Genomic DNA, 21,428 nt, shown 5'->3' on the forward strand with positions numbered 1-21,428 from the left:
AGTAAGTACAGGAACAGTTTTACTCCCTGCTGCTTTTACAACAGTGGGCTGAGTATTTTGAGGGGGGCCTCAAATAGAACAAATTCAAGGAGGTTCCATGACAGCTGGAGGAGAGAGTATTTACGTTCCTCTTGGTCAGTGTGGAGCTTCTAGACAAGGAGTCTGGGATATGGCCAGCAGAACAATAGAAGAGGGATTGGGACAGAGTCAGAATTCTCTCTGGTTGTTATTGTTGTTTGAAGTAAACTCTGATAATGGAAAATACCAAAAAAGGTTGACAGAATGAGCCATTCAAACTAGGGAAAAGAAACCCTGTGAGAACCATGGATATCAGCAAAGATGGATTCCTTTCAGTTTCCAGATGACTTCTTCCAACCACTTCTTTGGGAATGAGACATTCTCTTCTGAGTGTCATCTAATCTCCACATCCGTGTCATCATTCGGCTAGAGCACCGGCCTGGGATCTAATTCCGGCTCTGCCGCTTGTCTGCTGTGTGGCCTTGGCCAAGTCACTTCACTTCTCTGTGCTTCAGTTACCTCATCTATATAGAGTCTGTGAGCCCTGCGTGTCCAATCCGATTTGCTTGTATCCACCCTAGGGCTCCCCTCTCAGGGTCGCACCTGGAGGGTTTCCCGTCCTCTACCAGTCTCGGCTACGGGAGGGAGAGACGGGCAGAGGCCTGTCCATTCCATTCCTGGCTTGGGCAGTGGCTAGCGAGTGGAAGGCAATCTGCTACAAGTCAAAACTCACCTGTGGTGGGCAGCAGCGGCACGGGGAGCGACGAGGGCAGAGACTCAGGTTTCCTGCGCGGAAGGAGGCGGTGGTAAACCACTTCCGTATTTTTACCAAGAAAACTCCGTGGATCCACTACCAGAGCGATTGCAGATAGAGGTGGGGCGTTCTGGAAGAGATGTGTCCGTGGCAAAGCTGTGGGTCAGAGATGACTCAACGGCATAAGACAAGACAAGGCAAAGGAACAGTCCATGATCTCAGCGGACTCAGTTCCTCAGGGTTGGCTGAAGGTCCTCAGCCAACTGGCTGAGTCCCAGATAGATTTAGCATCTCCCCCACTCCCTGGATGCTTCCCTGGGAGGAAACGGGCAGGGAAAAGCTCTGATCCCAGCTCCGCCACTTGTCTGATGTGTGACCCTCGGCAAGTCACTTGACTTCCCTGTGCCTCATCTGTAATAATAATAATAATAATGTTGGTATTTGTTAAGCACTTACTATGTGCAGAGCACTGTACTAAGCGCTGGGATAGATACAGGGTCATCAGGTTGTCCCACGTGAGGTTCACAGTTAATCCCCATTTTACAGATGAGGTCACTGAGGCACAGAGAAGTTAAGTGACTTGCCCACAGTCACCCAGCTGACAAGTGGCAGAGCCGGGATTCGAACCCATGACCTCTGACTCCCAAGCCCAGGCTCTTTCCACTGAGCCACGCTGCTTCTCTAATAATAATAATAATAATGTTGGTATTTGTTAAGCGCTTACTCTGTGCCAAGCACTTTTCTAAGCACTGGAGTGGTTACAAGGTAATCAGGTTGTCTCATGTGGGGCTCACAGTCTTAATCCCCATTTCACAGGTGAGGCAACTGAGGCACAGAGAAGTTAAGTGACTTGCCCCAGGTCGCACAGCAGACAAGCAGTGGAGCCGGGATTAGAACCCACATCCTCTGACTCCCAAGCCCATGCTCTTGCCATTAGGCCACGCTGCTTCTCTAAAAGGGGGATTCAGACTGGGAGCCGCATGTGGGACAGTGACTGTGCCCAACCTGATTATCTTGAATCCACCCCAGTGTTTAGTACAATGCCTGGCACATAGTAAGCCCTTAACAAATACCATAAAAAAGGTTGTAATTTGATCTCCTCCATATTCACAGTGATTCCTTGTGGAATGTGGAATCCTGCTTCTGCTGGAGGGGAATGAAAAAGAAAGGGGATGGAATGAAGAATGAACGTAAGGGGGTGGAAATGGAGGCTTCAAAGGGGACTACCCTCACTCCCCCTTTACCTTTAGTGACCACTCACAAGCACTGAGTCTAGATTGGCCAAACCACTGGAACCATCTCTCCTTCATTCATTCAAACGTATTTACTGAGCGCTTACTGTGTTCAGAGCACTGTACTAAGCACCCGGGGGAGTACAATATAACAACAAACAGACACCTTCCCCGTCCACAACGAGCTCACAGTCTAGAGGGGGAGACATTAATATAAATAAATATATAAACTACAGATATGTACGTACGGGCTGTGTGCCATCTCTCTGACGGCCCTGGAAATAGCTGCCGAAGAAGACCTTTTAACTGGGTCAAGAGGGCATAACCCTGTTAATCCCACAGGCTGTTTACCTCTGCCTTACTACTTCAGCATGGGATCAGTTGGTTTTCAAGGAATACGAAAGAAGATTCTAGTTACTGGCACTACACTGTACTAAACCCCTTCGCATTACCCTAAATTTCGCAGATGTCTCTGGAAATAATTGGCTTGGAGCAGAATGAAAATGATACCTCATGTGTTTAAGACATTCGAGAGTTGGTTCAAGGCACTGAAATAATTTTAAACATTCTTTAGAAAAAATACTCCATATATAGGGTGCTGCTGACCACTGTCAGTCAGCAAGACACAAGTTTTATGAGGTATACAACGTGAGAGGGATTATTAATCTCAAACACTGAATTTTCCAGCCCTATTGGTTTACGTGGATAAAATCTAACCGTAAGGGGCATGATCTTCAAAGCCCAAAGAATCTCTCTCTCTCTCTCTTTCTCTCTCTCTCTTTTCTCCCTCCGTCTCTTAAGTCTTCCCCAGCCTCTCTCTCTTATATTTATGAATGTGAGAAAAATGTATAAATTTTTTCCTTCATAAAAAATTACAATTACAACAGAGTTTAGGGGATTCTTCCCCCAGTACTGTGTGTAAATATTTTGCAGCACACACCTCTACCACACCCTACTCTTAACAGTATTGGATAAAACTAATAATGAGTCAGTCAATCAGTAATAACTTTCATTAATCACATTCAGTGAACAAAACACTAAACTCAGCACTTTTGTCTAGTCTTTCCTACCTAGTAAACTCTTAATAAATACTATCATTATCACTCAGGGTATTTATTGAGCATTTATTCTGTGCAGAGCACTGTTCTAAGAGCTTGGGAGAGTACAGTATTATTACTATTACTACTAATAATTTTAATATTGATTAAGTGTTTGCTGTGTGCCAAGCACTGTTGTAAGCACTGGGATAGATACAAGTTAATCAGGTTGGACACAGTCCCTGTCCCACATGAGGCTCACAGACTAAATAGTATTACTACTAAGAAGTACACAGGGACAGTGCTTTAGACACAGTCTTGACCCATAGGTGCTCACAATTTCCAGCGGTAAGGAAGGAAAGACAGAACAGATAATAATAATAATAATAACGTTGGTATTTTTTAAGCGCTTACTATGTGACATTCATTCAATATTCATTCATTCATTCAATAGTATTTATTGAGCGCTTACTATGTGCAGAGCACTGTACTAAGCGCTTGGAATGAACAAGTCGGCAACAGATAGAGACAGTCCCTGCCGTTTGACGGGCTTACGGTCTAATCGGGGTAGACGGACAGACGAGAACAATGGCCATAAATAGAGTCAAGGGGAAGAACATCTCGTAAAAACAATGGCAACTAAATAGAATCGAGGCGATGTGCATTTCATTAACAAAATAAATAGGGTAATGAAAATATATACAGTTGAGCGGACGAGTACAGTGCTGAGGGGATGAGAAGGGAGAGGGGGAGGAGCAGAGCGAAATGGGGGGAAAAGAGGGTTAAGCTGTGGAGAGGTGAAGGGGGGGTAGTAGAGGGAGTAGAGGGAGAAGGGGAGCTCGGTCTGGGAAGGCCTCTTGGAGGAGGTGAGTTTTAAGTAGGGTTTTGAAGAGGGGAAGAGAATCAGTTTGGCGGAGGTGAGGAGGGAGGGCGTTCCGGGACCGCGGGAGGACGTGGCCCGGGAGTCGACGGCGGGATAGGAGAGACCGAGGGACGGTGAGGAGGTGGGCGGCGGAGGAGCGGAGCGTGCGGGGTGGGTGGTAGAAAGAGAGAAGGGAGGAGAGGTAGGAAGGGACAAGGTGATGGAGAGCCTTGAAGCCTAGAGTGAGGAGTTTTTGTTTGGAGCGGAGGTTGATAGGCAACCACTGGAGTTGTTTAAGAAGGGGAGTGACATGCCCAGATCGTTTCTGCGGGAAGATGAGCCGGGCAGCGGAGTGAAGAATAGACTGGAGCGGGGCGAGAGAGGAGGAAGGGAGGTCAGAGAGAAGGCTGACACAGTAGTCTAGCCGGGATATAACGAGAGCCCATAGCAGTAAGGTAGCCATTTGGGTGGAGAGGAAAGGGCGGATCTTGGCGATATTGTAAAGTTGAGACCGGCAGGTCTCGGTAAAGGATAGGATGTGTGGGGTGAAGGAGAGAGACGAGTCAAGGATGACACCGAGATCACGGGCCCGAGAGACGGGAAGGATGGTCGTGCCATCCACGGTGATAGGGAAGTCTGGGAGAGGACCGGGTTTGGGAGGGAAGATGAGGAGCTCAGTCTTGCTCATGTTGAGTTTTAGGTGGTGGGCCGACATCCAGGTGGAGACATCCCGGAGGCGGGAGGAGATGCGAGCCTGAAGGGAGGGGGAGAGGACAGGGGCGGAGATGTAGATCTGCGTGTCCTCTGCGTAGAGATGGTAGTCAAAGTCGTGAGAGCGGATGAGTTCACCGAGGGAGTGAGTGTAAATGGAGAACAGAAGAGGGCCAAGAACTGACCCTTGAGGAACTCCAACAGTTAAAGGATGGGAGGGGGAGGAGGCGCCAGCGAAGGAGACCGAGAATGACCGGCCAGAGAGGTAAGAGGAGAACCGGGAGAGGACGGAGTCCGTGAAGCCAAGGTGAGATAAGGTGTGGAGGAGGAGGGGATGGTCGACAGTGTCAAAGGCAGCAGAGAGGTCAAGGAGGATCAGAATGGAGTAGGAGCCATTGGATTTGGCAAGAAGGAGGTCACGGGTGACCTTAGAGAGAGCAGTCTCGGTAGAGTGGAGGGGACGGAAGCCAGATCGGAGGGGGTCTAGGAGAGAATGGGAGTTAAGGAATTCCAAGCATCGATTGTGGACGACTCGTTCTAGGATTTTGGAAAGGAAGGGTAGTAGGGAGATAGGGCGATAACTGGAGGGGGAAGTGGGGTCGAGAGCGGGTTTTTTTAGGATGGGGGAGACGTGGGCGTGTTTGAAGGCAGAGGGGAAGGAGCCATTGGAGATTGAGTGGTTAAAAATAGAAGTTAAGGAAGGGAGGAGGGCAGGGGCGATGGTTTTAATAAGGTGAGAGGGAATGGGGTCTGAGGCGCAGGTGGAGGGGGTGGCACTTGAGAGGAGGGAGGAGATCTCCTCTGAGGATACTGCAGGGAAGGATGGGAAAGTAGGGGAGAGGGTTGGTGGGGGGGGAGGGGAGAGGCAGAGGGGTGACTTTGGGGAGCTCAGACCTGATTGTGTTGATTTTCGTGAGGAAATAGGTGGCCAGATCACTGGGGGTGAGAGATGGGGGAGGGGGAGGAACAGGGGGCCTAAGGAGAGAGTTAAAGGTCCGGAACAATCGGCGGGGGTGACGGGCATGGGTGTGGATGAGGGAGGAGAAGAAGTTCTGCCTGGAGGAGGAGAGGGCAGAGTTAAGGCAGGAAAGCACTGTCCTAATCGCTGGAGTAGATACAAGGTAATCAGATTGTCCCATGTGGGGCTCACAGTCTTCAGCCCCATTTTAATAATAATAATAATGTTGGTATTTGTTAAACGCTTACTATGTGCAGAGCACTGTTCTGAGCGCTGGGGGAGAGACAGGGTAATCAGGTTGTCCCACGTGAGGCTCACAGTTAATCCCCATTTTACAGATGAAGTAACTGAGGCCCAGAGAAGTGAAGTTACTTGGCCACAGTCACACAACTGACAAGTGGCAGAGCTGGGATTCTAACCCATGACCTCTGACTCCCAAGCCCGGGCTCTTGCCACTGAGCCACGCTGCTGAGGCACAGAGAAGTGAAGTGACTTGCCCAAGGTCACACAGCTGATAAGCGGCAGAGCCGGGATTAGAACCTATGACTTCTGACTCCCAAGCCCGGGCTCTTTCCACTGACCCACACTGCTGAGGCACAGAGAAGTGAAGTGACTTGCCCAAGGTCGCACAGCTGACAAGCGGCAGAGAGTCGGGATTAGAACCCATGGCCTCTGACTCCCAAGCCCGGGCTCTTTCCACTGAGCCACGCTGCTGAGGCACAGAGAAGTGAAGTGATTTGCCCAAGGTCACACAGCTGACAAGCAGCAGACCTGGGATTCGAACCCATGACCTCTGACTCCCAAGCCCGGCTCTTTCCACTAAGCCACGAACAGATGATCACTCTCCCCAGCTTCAAAGTCTTACTTGACAGCTTATCTCCTCCAAGAGACCTTCTCCGACAAACTCCTCATTTCCTCTTCCCCCACTCCCTTCTGTGTTCCCTTCACACTTGGATTTACACCCTTAATTCACTCCTCCCTCAGCCCCACAGAATTTACGAACATCCCCGTAACTCCAGTCTGGTGGAAAGATCACGGATCTGAGAATCACAGCCTGTTCTGATCCCGCCCCCGGCACTTGTCTGCCGTGTGACCTTGGGTGAGTCACTTCATTCCTCTGTGCCTCAGTTACTTCATCTGTAAAATGTGGACTAAGACTGTGAGCCCCATGTGGGACGTGAACAGTGTCCAACCTAATTAGCTTGTTTGTACTCCAGCACTTAGTACAGTGCCTGGCACATAGTAAGCGCTTAACAAATACCATTAGAAAAAAGAGAGATCAAATAGATGAGATTGAGGTACAGAGAGTAGTTTGTTTTTCAAAGAGCAAAGTGTGCCCCAAACTGCCCTGAGATATCTGACTCTCTTGGATGACTCTCTTGGCACTGTAAACTCTATATTTCTATTACCCTATTTATTTTGTTAATGAGATGTACATCCCCTTGATTCTATTTATCGCTATTGTTTTAATGAGATGCACATCCCCTTGATTCTATTTACCGCTATTGTTTTTGTCTGTCCGTCTCCCCCGATTAGACTGTAAGCCCATCAGTGGGCAGGGACTGTCTCTATCTGTTGCCGATTTGTCCATTCCAAGAGCTTAGTACAGTGCTCTGCACATAGTAAGCGCTCAGTAAATGCTATTGAATGAATGAATGAATATTTCAAAAATTAGGCTCTTCATCTTCCCTCCTAAGCCTACCTCCTGCTTCTAACTTTCCCATCACTGTCGATGACCCTATCAGCCTTCCTATCTCAGCGTTTCACAACCTTAAAATTTGAGAGGTCAGTCATTCCTCTCCACTCTTATGGTTGCCATCCTGATTCAAGATTTCATCCCCTGAACGGTGTCCTTATTGTCTTCCTTCTTGCCTCCGCCCTCTCTCTCTCTTCCACTCATTCTACATACCATTGCTTATACCAGCCCCTTAAAACACCGTTGGGAACATATCACTCCTTGCCTCAAAAACTTCCAGCGGCTAGCCATTTGTTTTCACCGGAAAGTATTCTGCGTCAGGTGTTCCGAGGTGGTGAAAGTGGTTTGGGAAGAATGGGTGGGTCTAAGGGGAGAAGCAGAATGACCTAGAGAAAAGATCACTGACGGTGAGTCAAGGGATCTAGGTCTAATCCCCCCTCTGCCATTTACCTTCTGTCAAGTCCCTTAACTTCTGGGTGCCTCAGTTTTCTCATCTGTAAAATCAATCAGTCAATCGTATTTATTGAGCCCTTACTGCTTGCAAAGCACCATTCGAAGCGCTTGGGTGAGTACGATACAACAGAATTGGGATTGAGTACCTATTGGCTGCTTCTCATTGCACTGTATTATAATAATGTTGGTATTTGTTAAGCGCACTGTTCTAAGCACTGCGGTAGATACAGGGTCATCAGGTTGTCCCTTGTGAGGCTCACAGTCTTAATCCCCATTTTACAGATGAGGTAACTGAAGCACAGAGAAGTTAAGTGACTTGCCCACAGTCACACAGCTGACATGTGGCAGAGCTGGGATCCACTTCCACTTTCTTTTTAATATACCATTTTTCTAGAAATCTATTCTTGCTGAATATATGTATTCAGATTTAGGAAAAAAAACTGGGTCTCATCTTACTTTCCAACTATTCGGTAAGGTGGAATAACACCACAGAATAGCTCAAAAGGATAAATGACAAAATAACTAATAGAATGTTTGGATAACCTCCTCACTGAAATTTCTTATTTTCATGCCCCTCTGCACTTCCTGATTCATCTGTGTCTGAAAGGGGGATGAGCTAGAATGATGCAAGATAAATTGTTTTGGTGAGATTACTAGACCCGGTTTGCAGAGTCAGAAGATTTCACAAGGTCAGATGAAGGCCAGAAAGCAATACAAATTTTTGTGTGGTAACTGAATCTGCAAACTCTTTTTCCCAAGAGACTCCCTTTAGGGGTATCCCAAGTACCTCTAGAGGAAAGCAGTGTGGCCTAGTGGAGAGAGCACAGGCCTGGGTTCTATTCCCTGCTCTGCCGCTTCTCTCCTGTGTGACCTACAGCAGGTCGCTTCACATCCCTGTGTCTGTTACCTCATCTCTAAAATAGGGATTGACTGAGAACCCCATGTGGGACAGGGACTATTACCCCTTCGCTTAGTAGAGTGCCTGGCAGAGAGTAAGCGCTTAACAAACATCATTAAAAAAATACCTCTAGAGGGAAGCCATGTGACCTAGGGGATAGAGTAGGGGCTTGGGAGTCAGAAAGACTTGGGTTCTAATCCCAGCTCCGCCACTCGTCTGCTGTGTGGACTTCAGCTAGTCACTTCACTTCTCTGGGCCTCAGTTACCTCATCTGTAGAATGGGGATTATGATTGTGACCCCTATGTGGGACAAGGTCCAACCTGATTATCTTGTATCTACCTCAGCACATAGTACAGTAATAATGTTGGTATTTGTTAAGCGCTTACTATGTGCAGAGCACTGTTCTAAGCGCTGGGGTAGATACAGGGTCATCAGGTTGTCCCATGTGAGGCTCCCAGTCTTCATCCCCATTTTACAGATGAGGTAACTGAGGTACAGAGAAGTGAAGTGACTTGCCCACAGTCACACAGCTGACAAGTGGCAGAGCTGGGATACGAACCCATGACCTCTGACTCCCAAGCCCGGGCTCTTGCCACTGAGCCACGCAGCATCTTGCACATTGTAAGTGTTAACAAATACCATAAAAAATTATTAAATAAGGTGACCAGACACCCCGACACTGGCAAACTGGCACTGCTTCATCCTGGTCCAGCCATTTGCCTAAAGTTATGGCAGTGACCCTGGCAGCAGGGGCAAGGACTCCATATGACAGTATTTGTTAAGCGCTTACTAAGTTCCAGGCACTGTACTAACCGCTGGCGTGGATGCGGACAAATCGAGTTGGACGCAGTCCCATGTGGGGCTCATGGTCTCGATCCTCATTTTACAGTTGAGGTAACCGATGCACCGAGAAGTGATTTGCCCCAGGTCATATTGCAATTAGTACCTATGACCTTCTGCCTGCCAGGCCTGTGCTCCATCCACTACCCTGTGTTGCTTCTCCAGGGAGATAATGGCACCACGGTGCCAACCAGATGAGGGAAGGAGGAAATAACCACAACAGAGAGGAGGGCCCAGAAGTGATGGCAAACAGGGCTCCCAGAATTCGTCGCGCTATTTCCCAGCTCCCCGGCACTGGAGAATGCCTGTCTTCCAGCCCCATGGTGGGCAGCGGTTTCAAGAAGTCCCCTCTGCTCACTTGATGATGATGGCATTTGCCAAGCGCTTACTTGGTCAAGCACTGTTCTAAGCCCTCGGGTAGATACAAGCTAATCAGGTTGGAAACAGTCGCCGTCCTGCACGGGGCTCAAGGTCTTAATCCCCATTTTACAGATGAACTAACTGAGGCCCAGAGAAGTTAAGAGACCCGACCAAGGTCCCACAGCAGGCAAGGGGCTGAGCCGGGGCTAGAACTCTGACTTCTGGGCTGTTCCACACAGAACATGCCTCTCTGGGTGAGTGCGTGTGAGTCTGTGTGTGTGCTTGGGCGTGTGGGTGTATGTGTTCATATGTGCAAGTGCGTGTAGGTCATGGGTTCGACTCCCGGCTCTGCCACTTGTCAGCTGGGTGACTGTGGGCAAGTCACTTCACTTCTCTGTGCCTCAGTGACCTCATCTGTAAAATGGGGATTAACTGTGAGCCTCACGTGGGACGACCTGATGACCCTGTATCTCCCCCAGCGCTTAGAACAGTGCTCTGCACATAGTAAGCGCTTAACAAATACCAACATTATTATTATCATTAAGTGACTGTTAACGTTCTGTGGAACTCCATTAATGCGGGTGTGTTTAATTCCTCTGCCTACGTATGGATCTGCTTCTCTATTGTATCTGTTTTGTAGCTCGCTCTCTCTTTCTTTCTCAATGTCCCTTTCGGTCTCTTTTTTTTTCTTGCTATCTCTCTCTTTCCTGTCTTTTTCTTCCCAACCCTTTGGCATATGCTTGGACTACTGAAGCGGCATGAAGCAGCGTGGCTCAGTGGAAAGAGCACGGGTTTGGGAGTCAGAGGTCACGGGTTCCAATCCCAGCTCCGCCTCTAGTCAGCTGTGTGACCTTGGGCAAGTCGCTTAACTTCTCTATGCCTCAGTTACCTCAAAGGGGGATTAAAACTGTGAGCCCCATGTGGAACAACCTGATCACCTTGTATCCCCCAGCGCTTAGAACAGTGCTTTGCACATAGTAAGCGCTTAACAAATACCACAATTTATTTATTTACTGGCTCTTGCTACTGGGGTATCCAGTGTGTGAAAAGCCCATTTCCTGGAAGGTCCACCCACTGTCCCACTTTAGACTTGAGAAATGGGTGTATTTTACTCATTCGGTCACCTGTTCTGTCTTTGTACGTTGGGCGTCAGGCTGCCCTAGATCACGATTTACAGCTGGGATGTTGTATTTCAGCCATGTTCCCTGCTTGTTTTAGTTGGGATTAAAACAGGAGACAAACACATCTGACATGCTCACTGAGTGACAGTCCGAATTCGCTTTCCCAACTTTAATAATGTTGGTATTTGTTAAGCGCTTACTATGTGCAGAGCACTGTTCTAAGCGCTGGGGGAGACACGGGGGAAATCAATCAATGGTATTTGTTTATTTATTCATTTATTGTATTTTCTAAGTGCTATGTGCCAGGCACTGTACTAAGTGCTGGGGTAGAACACAAACTAATCAGATTGGCCCGAGTCCCTGTTCCACCTAGGGGTCACAGTCATAACCCCCATTTTACAGATGAGGTAACTGAGGCCCAGAGAAGTGAAGTGACTTGTCCAAGGCCACAAGCAAGACGAGTAGAGGAGCCGGGATTAAAACCCAGGTCCTTCTGACTTCCAGTTCCATGCCCTATTCATTACACCACAGTGCTTCCCTAATTAGCACTTAATTGTGAGCAGAGCACTGTGCTAAGCATGTGAGAGAGTACAATATAAAAGAGTTGGTAGCCACGTTCCCTGCCCCCAAGGAGCTTAGGGTCTAGAACTGACAGGTCCGAAGCGGCTCCACTGTCTGTATTTTTCATCTGGACCAACACAACCTCTCTGTAACTCAATCCTGACAAGTTCCTCAAAACCTTACACTGAAAAAGAAGCTTCTTCAATCAGGAAGCTCACACAGCATTCAGGCTTTTATTTTGTTTTTTCAAAGGATCTAGTCTGGATTTGAAAATGATTTGACTTTCAAAATACTTTCTAGGATAAGCCTCTAGAAAACAAGCAACCCATTGTTCCCTTGCAGGGAAGCAGTGCGGTCTAGTGGAAAGAGCTTGGGCCTGGGAGTCAGGACGTGGTTTCTGATCCTAGTTCTGCCTCTTGTCTGCTGTCTGATCTAGGGCAAGTCACTTCACTTCTCTGTGCCTCAGTTCCCTCATCTGTAAAATGGGAATTAAGACCGTGAGCCCCATGCGGGACGGGGACTGTGTCTGACCCGATCATCTTGTATCTATCCCAGCTCTTAGAACAGTGCTTGGCACCCAGTAAGGGCTTAACAAATACCACAGTTATTATTATTACTACAGTTCCATCCTCCCACCTGCCTGATAAGGATCCTGTGGGCATCAATGCAAAAATGGAAATCACTGCGTGCCCAGAACCCCAGAGAAATCAGGCCAGACAAAAGACCCATGATTATGCCACAGAGAGATGAGTTAGGTGATCTTTCATTCATTCAATAGTATTTACTGAGCACTTACTATGTGCACAGCACTGTACGAAGCGCTTGGAACGTATAATTCGGCAACAGATGGAGACAATCCCTGCCCAATGACGGGCTCGCAGTCTAATTGGGGGAGACAGACAAAAGAGCAAAACAGAACAAAACAAGACAACATTACCAAGATAAATAGAATCAAGGGGATGTACACCTCATTAACAAAATAAATAGGGTAATAAATAAACGGTGATATTTGTTAAGCGCTTACTATGTGCAAAGCAATGTTCTAAGCGCTGGGGAATACAAGGTGATCAGGTTGTCCCACGTGGGGCTCACGGTTTTAATCCCCATTTTACAGATGAGGTAACTGAGGCACAGAGAAGTTAAATGACTTGCCCAAAGTCACCCAGCTGGCAAGCGGTGGAGCTGGGATTTGAACCCATGAACTCGGACTCCCAAGCCCGGGCTCTTTCTACTGTGCCACGCTGCTTCTCCGTATAATTATTATTATTATTATTATAAAATATACGAATGAGCACAGTGCTGATGGGAGGGAAAGGGCGAGGAGCGGGGCGGGGGTGGAGCAGAGGCAAAGGGGGCTTTCACAGCCCCTACCTGTCCTATGGCTCCATGGTTCCATTTGGACTGAGAAACATCTTTTTTTATGGTATTTGTTAAGCACTTACTATGTGCCAGGCACTGTACTAAGCACTGGGGTAGATGCAAGTTAATTAAGTTGGACACGGCCCCTGTCCCACCCAGGGCTCCCAGGCTTAATCCCCTTTTTATGGATGGGGTAACTGAGGTAACAGAGAAGTTAAACCATTTGCCAAGGTCACACAGCAGACAAGTGGAGGGGACAGAATTAGAACCCGGGGCCTTCTGACTCCCAGACCTGTGTTCTTTCCACTAGGCCTCGCGGCTTCTCGCTTACTATGTGTCAAGCACTGTTCTAAGCACTGGGGTAGATTCAAGTTAATTAGTCCAAATACAGTCCCTGTCCCATATGGGGCTCACAGTCTAAGTATTCTTTCATATCACCTAGTTCCAATTGGATCCGTGGAATTCGAGGGCAGGAAGGAACTTTGAAAGATCACCTAGCTCCCTTCTCTTCTTCAGGTCCTTTCATTCAAATCTCGAATCTTGGTTCCTAAGCCCTCCAACCCAGGCAACCCCCATTATCCACTATTCCTCCCTTCCCCAAATATAAATATTTCCTGCACTGATCTGGTCTCAGAGGCCAATTTTCTTCCTTTTAAAAAAGAAATAAGAGATTCTCCAAGCATAGTTTAACGTATATATCCCCAAATAGGAAAAGGTGTGTCATTCTTAAGAAAGACCCCAGGGAGTATGATAACTTTCAGAGGCATCGTATTCTGGTTTAGAGTCAGAAACTTGTTCTCCATCCTCTTTTGTCTAAATAAGGATTATGAATAATCATGCGTGTGTGCGTGCATGCTTGCAGGAAATTTGATAAATAACCAGTAAATTAGAGAACAGTCCTGAAAAATCCCTTGGGTTCTGTGTTCCCTTGCTAGGAGATAAACATCTTACCAAGACCCAGTGCTTTAGAAAAAAAAAAGGTCTAAAACTGACATTAGAACAGATAGCACAACTTCAACGCAGAACATTTGTCGTTCTTTATCCAAGCAATAGGAAACATTCATAAAATGAAAGGAACTTGAATTAATATGTCAGCGCTAGGGTCCAGGGGCTTTTAGAATCAACCGAACAGTTCTAAACTAGTTTCTTGAGCATTAGTTGAAGATATTTTCTTTTTCAATATACGGTAGTAGCGGTAATATTATTTATTAAGTTCAAAACACTGGGAGGCGCCGGGAAAAAATACACTAGTGGGCTGTAAGATTTTGAAGAGAACGACCGTTGAAAATACCCAAAAAGAGAATCTCTATTTCCAGGCAAGGTTTGGCTTCGTGCTAAATGTGACCGTACGTGCTACTGAAATGCTGTTTGCATCTGCCTCCGAGAATCAGGTTTCAGAGGGGCTCCCTCGGTTATGTTGGGTTTCCTTGCTTTTAAAGGTTTTGGAGCCTCATTCTTTTTGTGCAGACGTGCACGAGGGTGTACGTGTCACTCAAATAGACAAAGCACTATTTAGAAGAGCAATCTGTTTAAATGCTAGGATCAGACCAAATATAAATGGATTACCCAGTTCTGGAGTCTGTCCCCGCAAAATGCTTTATTTAAAGTTTCCCTTTAGGTGGAATAGATATGGAGCCTTTTCCCACCCTGTTCCCAACCTCCCGGGTGCCACCACCCACCCTCCAGGTTTAGGAGAAGAGAATATCATTTCTACTACCCTGTCTCGGGTTTCCCCTTTGATTCAAGCTGAAGCCTTGAACCAGGAGCAGAAGCAGCATGGCCTAGTGAAATGAGCCTGTGCCTGGGAGTCAGAAGGAGCTGGGTTCTAATCCCGGCACCACCACTTGTCTGCTATGTGACCTTGGGCAAGTTGCTTTACTTCCCTGTGCCTCAGTTAAGACTGAGAACCCCATGTGAGAGAGGGATTGAGTCCAAACTGTATCTACCCCATGCCTGGCACATAGTAAGCACTTAAGAAATACCATGATTATTATGATTATGATTAGCATTGTTATTGTTCTGATTCCAGTCAAGACAATAATTGCCACTGTAATAGCCTGTACCCTACTTGGGCTGAGGCCAGGTAAAAGTAAAAGATAATAATAATAATTATGGTATTTGTTAAGCACTTACTATGTGCCGGGCACTGTCCTAAGTGCAGGGGTGGTTACAAGCAAATCAGGTTGGACCCAGTCCCTGTCCCATGTGGGGCTTATAGTCTAAATCTCCATTTTACAGATGAGGCACAGAGAAGTAAAACGACTTGCCCATGGTCACACAGCGGACAAGTGGTGGAGACGGAATTAGAACCCAAGACCTTCTGACTCCCAGGCCCATGCTCTATCCACTATGCCATGGCACCCACAATAACTGGAGTGGAGCATTCTCCTTTTCTCGGGATGCCTATCGATGCAGTTCTGAACTGGTGCCATTCCACCCCTAAAGAGGAGGACAAAAACAGTTTAAACTTAATCAGAGGGAGATTTCATTAGATTTCATTGGATTCTAAGATCCAGAAGAACAAGAGACCCCGTCTTCTACATCTATGATATATTTCCAAGCTCTTAATTCAGTGCTCTCCACACACGATGGTTGCATAACAAATACTGATGGTGGTACTGATTCCATTCCCAATATCTTGGTAGGGACCTGATTAGTCAAAAAGATAGTTCATTCATCAGGAGTCTGATACTCTCATCAACTACTGGTGAACAGGTTACATTATATTATCTTAATATTTATTCATATTAATGTCTGTCTCCCCCAAAGCCTATAATAATAATAGTGTTGGTATTTGTTAAGCGCTTACTATGTGCAGAGCACTGTTCTAAGCACTGGGGGAGATACAGGGTAATCAGGTTGTCCCACGTGAGGCTCACAGTCTTAATCCCCATTTTACAGATGAGGGAACTGAGGCCCAGAGAAGTGAAGTGACTTGCCCATAGTCACCCAGCTGACAAGTGGCCGAACCGGGATTCGAACCCGTGACCTCTGACTCCCAAGCCCGGGCTATTTCCACTGAGCCAGAGCCACGCTGCTTCCCCATTGTGGGCAGGGAATGTGTCTGTTTATTGTTGTATTGGACTCTCCCAAGCCCTTAGTACAGTAAACGCTCAAATTGTGCTTCCTAAGCACTTAGTACAGTGCTCTGCACACAGTAAGTGCTTAATAAATATGATTGAATGAATGAATGAATACAATACAATTGAATGAATGAAAGGAAGTCTTCTGTAGGCTACCCAGCTAAGAAAGTAGCCACACGGAGGATGGAGGATGCTTTTTTTTATGACATTTGATACACGCCTACTATGTTCCAGACACTGAGGTAAATGTTGGGAGTAGATACAAGATTCTCCTCTCAGGGTCACACCTAGAGAGTTGCCAGGACTCTACCAGTCTCAGCTACAGGAGGGAGAGTGAAGCAGAGGCCTGTCCATTCCATTCCTAGCTTGGGCAATGGCTGGCGAGTGGAGGGCCATCTGCTACAAGTCAAAACTCACCCGTGCTGGGCAGCAGCGGCATGGGAGAGAGTAGAGGGCGACTCAAATTTACTGTACGGAAGGAGGCAATGGTAAACAACTTCTATATTTTTACCAAGAAACTCAATGGGTACACTACCCAAATGATTGCAGATGGAGAGCGGGGCATTTTGGGAGAGATGTGTCCATGATGTCGCTATGGGTCAGAAATGACTCTACGGCATAAGACAAGATACAAGATAATCGGTTGGACCCAATCCATGTCCCACGTGGGGCTCACAGTTTTAATCCCCATTTCACAGATGAGGTAACTGAGGCACAGAGAAGTTAAGCAACTTGCCAGAGGTCACACAGCAGACAAGTGGCAGCACGGAGATTAGAACCCAGGTCCTTCTGATCCCCAGGCCCCCGCTGTCTCCATTAGGCCACGCTTCTTCTCAACAATAATGCTAATAATAACAATGATGATATTTGTTAAGCACTTACTCTGTGTCGAGCACTGTTCTAAGGTCGATAGAAGTTATTCGAGTCAGACCCAGCCTCTGTCCCCTGTGGAGCTCACAGTCACGGTAGGACGGGAGAACAGGAGTGGTGAATTGTGTCGTACGAAGGGTGCCCTGTTTGAACAGGCATTCCTGTCAGGAATGTGGGGGCTTACAATGCCATTTAGGTAGGCCATGGGTAATAATGTTAATAATGTTGGTATTTGTTAAGCGCTTACTATGTGCAGAGCACTGTTCGAAGCGCTGGGGGAGATACGGGGTCATCAGGTTGTCCCACGTGAGGCTCACAGTCTTCATCCCCATTTTACAGATGAGGGAACTGAGGCCCAGAGAAGTTAAGTGACTTGCCCACAGTCACACAGCTGCCAAGTGGCAGAGCTGGGATTCGAACCCATTACCTCTGACTCCCAAGCCCGGGCTCTTTCCACTGAGCCACCCTACAGGGGCCCACAGTTAACGTAACACAGTGCAGCTCTTATTTACTTCAGTCCCTGATCAGAGGGCAGTGCTCTGCAATCAATCAATCAGTGGTATTTATTGAGCACTTAAGCCCTGAATTAAGAGCTTGGGAGCGTACAATAGGACAGAATCCCTGCCCATAACGAGCTTACAGTCTAGAGGGAGAGACAGATATTAATATGAATAAATACGCTGAGCACAGTAAGCACTCAGTGATTGATCGACTCATGTGACACCACTGTACTAATCCTTCAGCAACACTGCTCAGGGAACAAATTTGCAACTGTTTAAAGAACACTCCCTTAAGCAGTAGCCAAGCAGCTAAATTGGTTATCTGTGAGGTGCTTACTAACTAAGCAGCGTGGCTCAGTGGGAAGAGCGCGGGCTTGGGAGTCAGAGGTCATGGGTTCTAATCCCGGATCCGCCGCTGTGTGACCTTGGGCAAGTCACTTAACCTCTCTGTGCCTCAGTTACCTCATCTGTCAAATGCTAGCCCCACGTGGGACAACCTGATCACCTTGTATCCCCCAGCGCTTAGAACAGTGCTTTGCACATAGTAAGCGCTTAGCAAATACCACAATTTATTTATTTACAGGTAAGGGGGTCAGAGAAAGTGTCAGGCAATGCAGGTGGCTTCAGTCAATCAATGGTATTTACTGAGTGCTTCCTGAAAAACAAGCTTTTGGAATTTCACCTGGTGTGGTAGAACCTCTGTACTATTTCGATTGTTTCATTCATTCGATCGTATTTATTGAGCGCTTACTGGGTGCAGAGCACTGTACTAAGTGCTTGGAAAGTGCAATTCAGCAACAAAGAGAGGCAATCCCTGCCCACAGTGGGCTCGCAGTCTAGAAGGAGACAGACATCAAAACAAGTAAATGGGCATCAATATAAATAAATAGATTTATAGATGTATATATCATAACAAGTAAACAGGCATTAATATAAATAAATAGAATAAATATATTCTATTCTAATTCTAATATATTATATTAATATAAATAGAATAAATATAAATAAATAGAATTATCACTATGTACATATGAATTCTGTGAGGCGGGCGGGTGGTAGAGCAAATGATCTTCCTTCCCTCCTTCCTTCCTTCCTTCCTTCCTTCCTTCCTTCCTTCCTTCCTTCCTTCCTTCCTTCCTTCCTTCCTTCCTTCCTCCCTCCCTTCCTTCCTTCCCTCCTTCCTTGCTTCCTTCCCTCCTTCCTTCCTTCGTAATTGTTGAGTGCTTCCTTGGTTCACAGCACTGCATCAATCAGTCATTCAATCAGTGGTATTTCTTAAGCGCTTACTGTGTTCGGAGCACTGTATTAATCACGTGGGAGAGTATAATACAACGAAGCAGCGTGACTCAGTGGAAAGAGCCTGGGCTTTGGAGTCAGAGCTCATGAGTTCGAATCCCTGCTCCGCCACTTGTCAGCTGTGTGACTGTGGGCAAGTCACTTAACTTCTCTGTGCCTCAGTTACCTCATCTGTAAAATGAGGATGAAGACTGTGAGCCCCACGTGGGACAACCTGATTCCCCTGTGTCTACCCCAGAGCTTAGAACAGTGCTCTGCACATAGTAAGCGCTTAACAAATACCAACATTATTATTATTAACAGAGTTGGTAGACACAGAGTTGGTCCCCACAAGGAGAGAAGCAGCGTTGCCTAGTGGAAAGAACCTGGGCCTGGGAGTCAGAGAGCCTGGTTTCTAATCTCGGCTCCACCACTTGTCTGCTTGGCCATCTTGGGCAAGTCATTTCACTTCCCTGGGCCTCAGTTTTCTCAGCTGCAAAAAATGAGGGTTCAATATCCGTTCCCCTGCTTAGGCTGTGAGCCCCACGTGAGGCAGGGACCATAACCAGCCTGATTAACTTATATCTACCCCAGCATGTAGAACAGTGCTTGACACATAGTAAGCACTTAACAAATACCATTATTATTATTATTACTACAGTCTAGAGGGAAAGACTCTCTATTAAGTGCAAAGAACAAGAATAGTAATTCAGAGAGTTCCTGTCCCCCAAAGGGCTCACAATATAAAAAACATAGGGAGGGGGAGGGTATCTGCTGCCAGACGCGTAAGGAAAAATAGAAATGTTAAAACAGGAAATAAGATAAGAAAACAAGGTCAGTACAACAATAAATCCAATAAGAGTGGTAGAACACTGCAGCAAAAGGAGTGGGTTTTCAGGAACTTTAGGGTTTTAGGAGACTTATCGTTCACGCAGCACTATCCAGAGTATAAGAATCACCACAGCCAGAGCTTCCCTTTCACACTCTCCCCAACCCCTCATTTCCCACTGAAACAAAGATTGACACCACACTATATTGTTTTTTAATTACTTAGAGGTTTCAGGAGCACAATTATCATGTTGTAGGAGAAATAACTTTATGACCCTTGGAGAATAAAGACCGGGGAATCTCTAGATTGGACTCGCCACAATAATCATCCTGAGCTTAAGTCAATCAATTAATCAATCAATCAGTAGTATTTAGTGTGCGCTTATTCATTCATTCATTCAATAGTATTTATTGAGCGCTTACTATGTGCAGAGCACTGTACTAAGCGCTTGGAATGAACAAGTCGGCAACAGATAGAGACAGTCCCTGCCGCTTGACGGGCTTACAGTCTAATCGGGGGAGACGGGCAGACGAGAACAATGGCAATAAATAGAGTCAAGGGGAAGAACATCTCGTGAAAACAATGGCTTATGGTGTGCAGAGCACTGTACTAAGTGCTTGGGTGTAGGTATAGACGATCCCTGCCCATAAGGAGCTTACACATCAGAAAGGGAGGTAGACAGTAAAATAAATTAGAGATGGATATCGCCATAAGTTTTGTGGGGCTGGGGGAGGGGTGAATATCAAAGTGTGTAAAGGAAATAGACCCAAGTTCACAGTTTACTCAAAATGGAGTTTAAGACAGGGAAGCACTGTGGCCTAATGGGTAAAACACAGGCCTGGGACACAGATGACCTGTGTTCTATTTATGGCTCAGCCACTTGCCTGCTCTGTGACCTTGGAAAAGTCACTTAACTTTTTTATGCCTCAGTTTCCTCAAATGCAAAATAGGGATTCAATACCTGATCTCCCTCCTATTTGACTGCGAGCCCCATGTGGGACAGGGACTGTATCCGACCTGATTAACTTGTATCTGACCCAGTGCTTAGAACAGTACTTGACACATAATAAGTGCTTAACAGATACCATTAAAAAAAATAGTAAGTGAGGGTTTAGTTGGTGATGGACTTTGGAGGAAATGTGATTTTAGTAGGGCTTGTCTTTCATCTGCTGAACCCAAAGCTCTTTAGAAAAATGCCTCAGGTTTCCGACCAAAGTAGTTATGTGGTGTCATTAGCCCCACTTCATAGAGCCCAAATGTATATACCAAAGTCAAAAATGGAACAGGGTCCTCTGGAAGCCCACGGCTGCAAGTTGTTAACCAAACCACCCTTCTCTTGAAAACGTTGGAAATTCCAATAAATGATTTTCCTGGCTTGTCCACCAAAGCAATGAACCCGACTCAGAGGAAGTTCTGCCTCCAGTCAACACCCTGGAAACATTTCCTTCCTTATAAAGTTATTTGTGTCCAGATTTGCATTTCTAACCGTGCAAACCAGCTGTGGTCACCCAATTTCCAACCTAAGATATAAGCGTTTGACCCAGGCGGGCATGTTATGGGCCAATCTACAAACTTAGTGAGTTTTTGCACTTCTCCCTTTTCTAGCTTCTTCTTTTGGACTTCCCACTAGGCTGCTGTTAAGAGCAACATCATCTCAGCAGTAGATGCTGGTAGTTTTTCACCCTACTTATTTTTTTTTTTTAGAAGGATGCCACCTGGAAAAGTCTTGGACAGCTTTCCAGAACTCTCCATGAAGACAGGGTAGACTTCCAGAAAGCTTCTTCCTGTGCTGAGAAAACAAAACGCAAAAGCCTCTATTTCATCATGCAACTGATGAAAACAAGACTTTCCGTTTGCAAAAGCCTAAGACTTCCATTTGAGGCAACTGCACACACATTCTCCATTTTGTTGAATCAGATGTTAACCATTTACTGTCAATTCAAAATATTTCTTTAATTACCTTTCTTAAAACAGAGAGAAAATCGGCAAACAGGCTTTTGTGTTTCTTTT

The 21,428-nt window shown here is 46.4% G+C and overlaps 2 non-coding genes across 2 annotated transcripts; both read left to right on the forward strand.

The window, feature by feature from the left end:
* The first annotated feature begins 603 nt into the window (after positions 1 to 603).
* Positions 604 to 741, forward strand: LOC114810675. The gene has a single exon (XR_003758370.1). It is a non-coding gene; the product is annotated as a small nucleolar RNA SNORA7 (small nucleolar RNA).
* Positions 742 to 16,213: 15,472 nt separating this feature from the next.
* On the forward strand, positions 16,214 to 16,351 carry LOC114810468. The gene has a single exon (XR_003758167.1). It is a non-coding gene; the product is annotated as a small nucleolar RNA SNORA7 (small nucleolar RNA).
* Positions 16,352 to 21,428: the final 5,077 nt, after the last annotated feature.

This window comes from Ornithorhynchus anatinus, chromosome 3 (genome assembly GCF_004115215.2).
Source record: "Ornithorhynchus anatinus isolate Pmale09 chromosome 3, mOrnAna1.pri.v4, whole genome shotgun sequence".
Classification (NCBI taxonomy): domain Eukaryota; kingdom Metazoa; phylum Chordata; class Mammalia; order Monotremata; family Ornithorhynchidae; genus Ornithorhynchus; species Ornithorhynchus anatinus.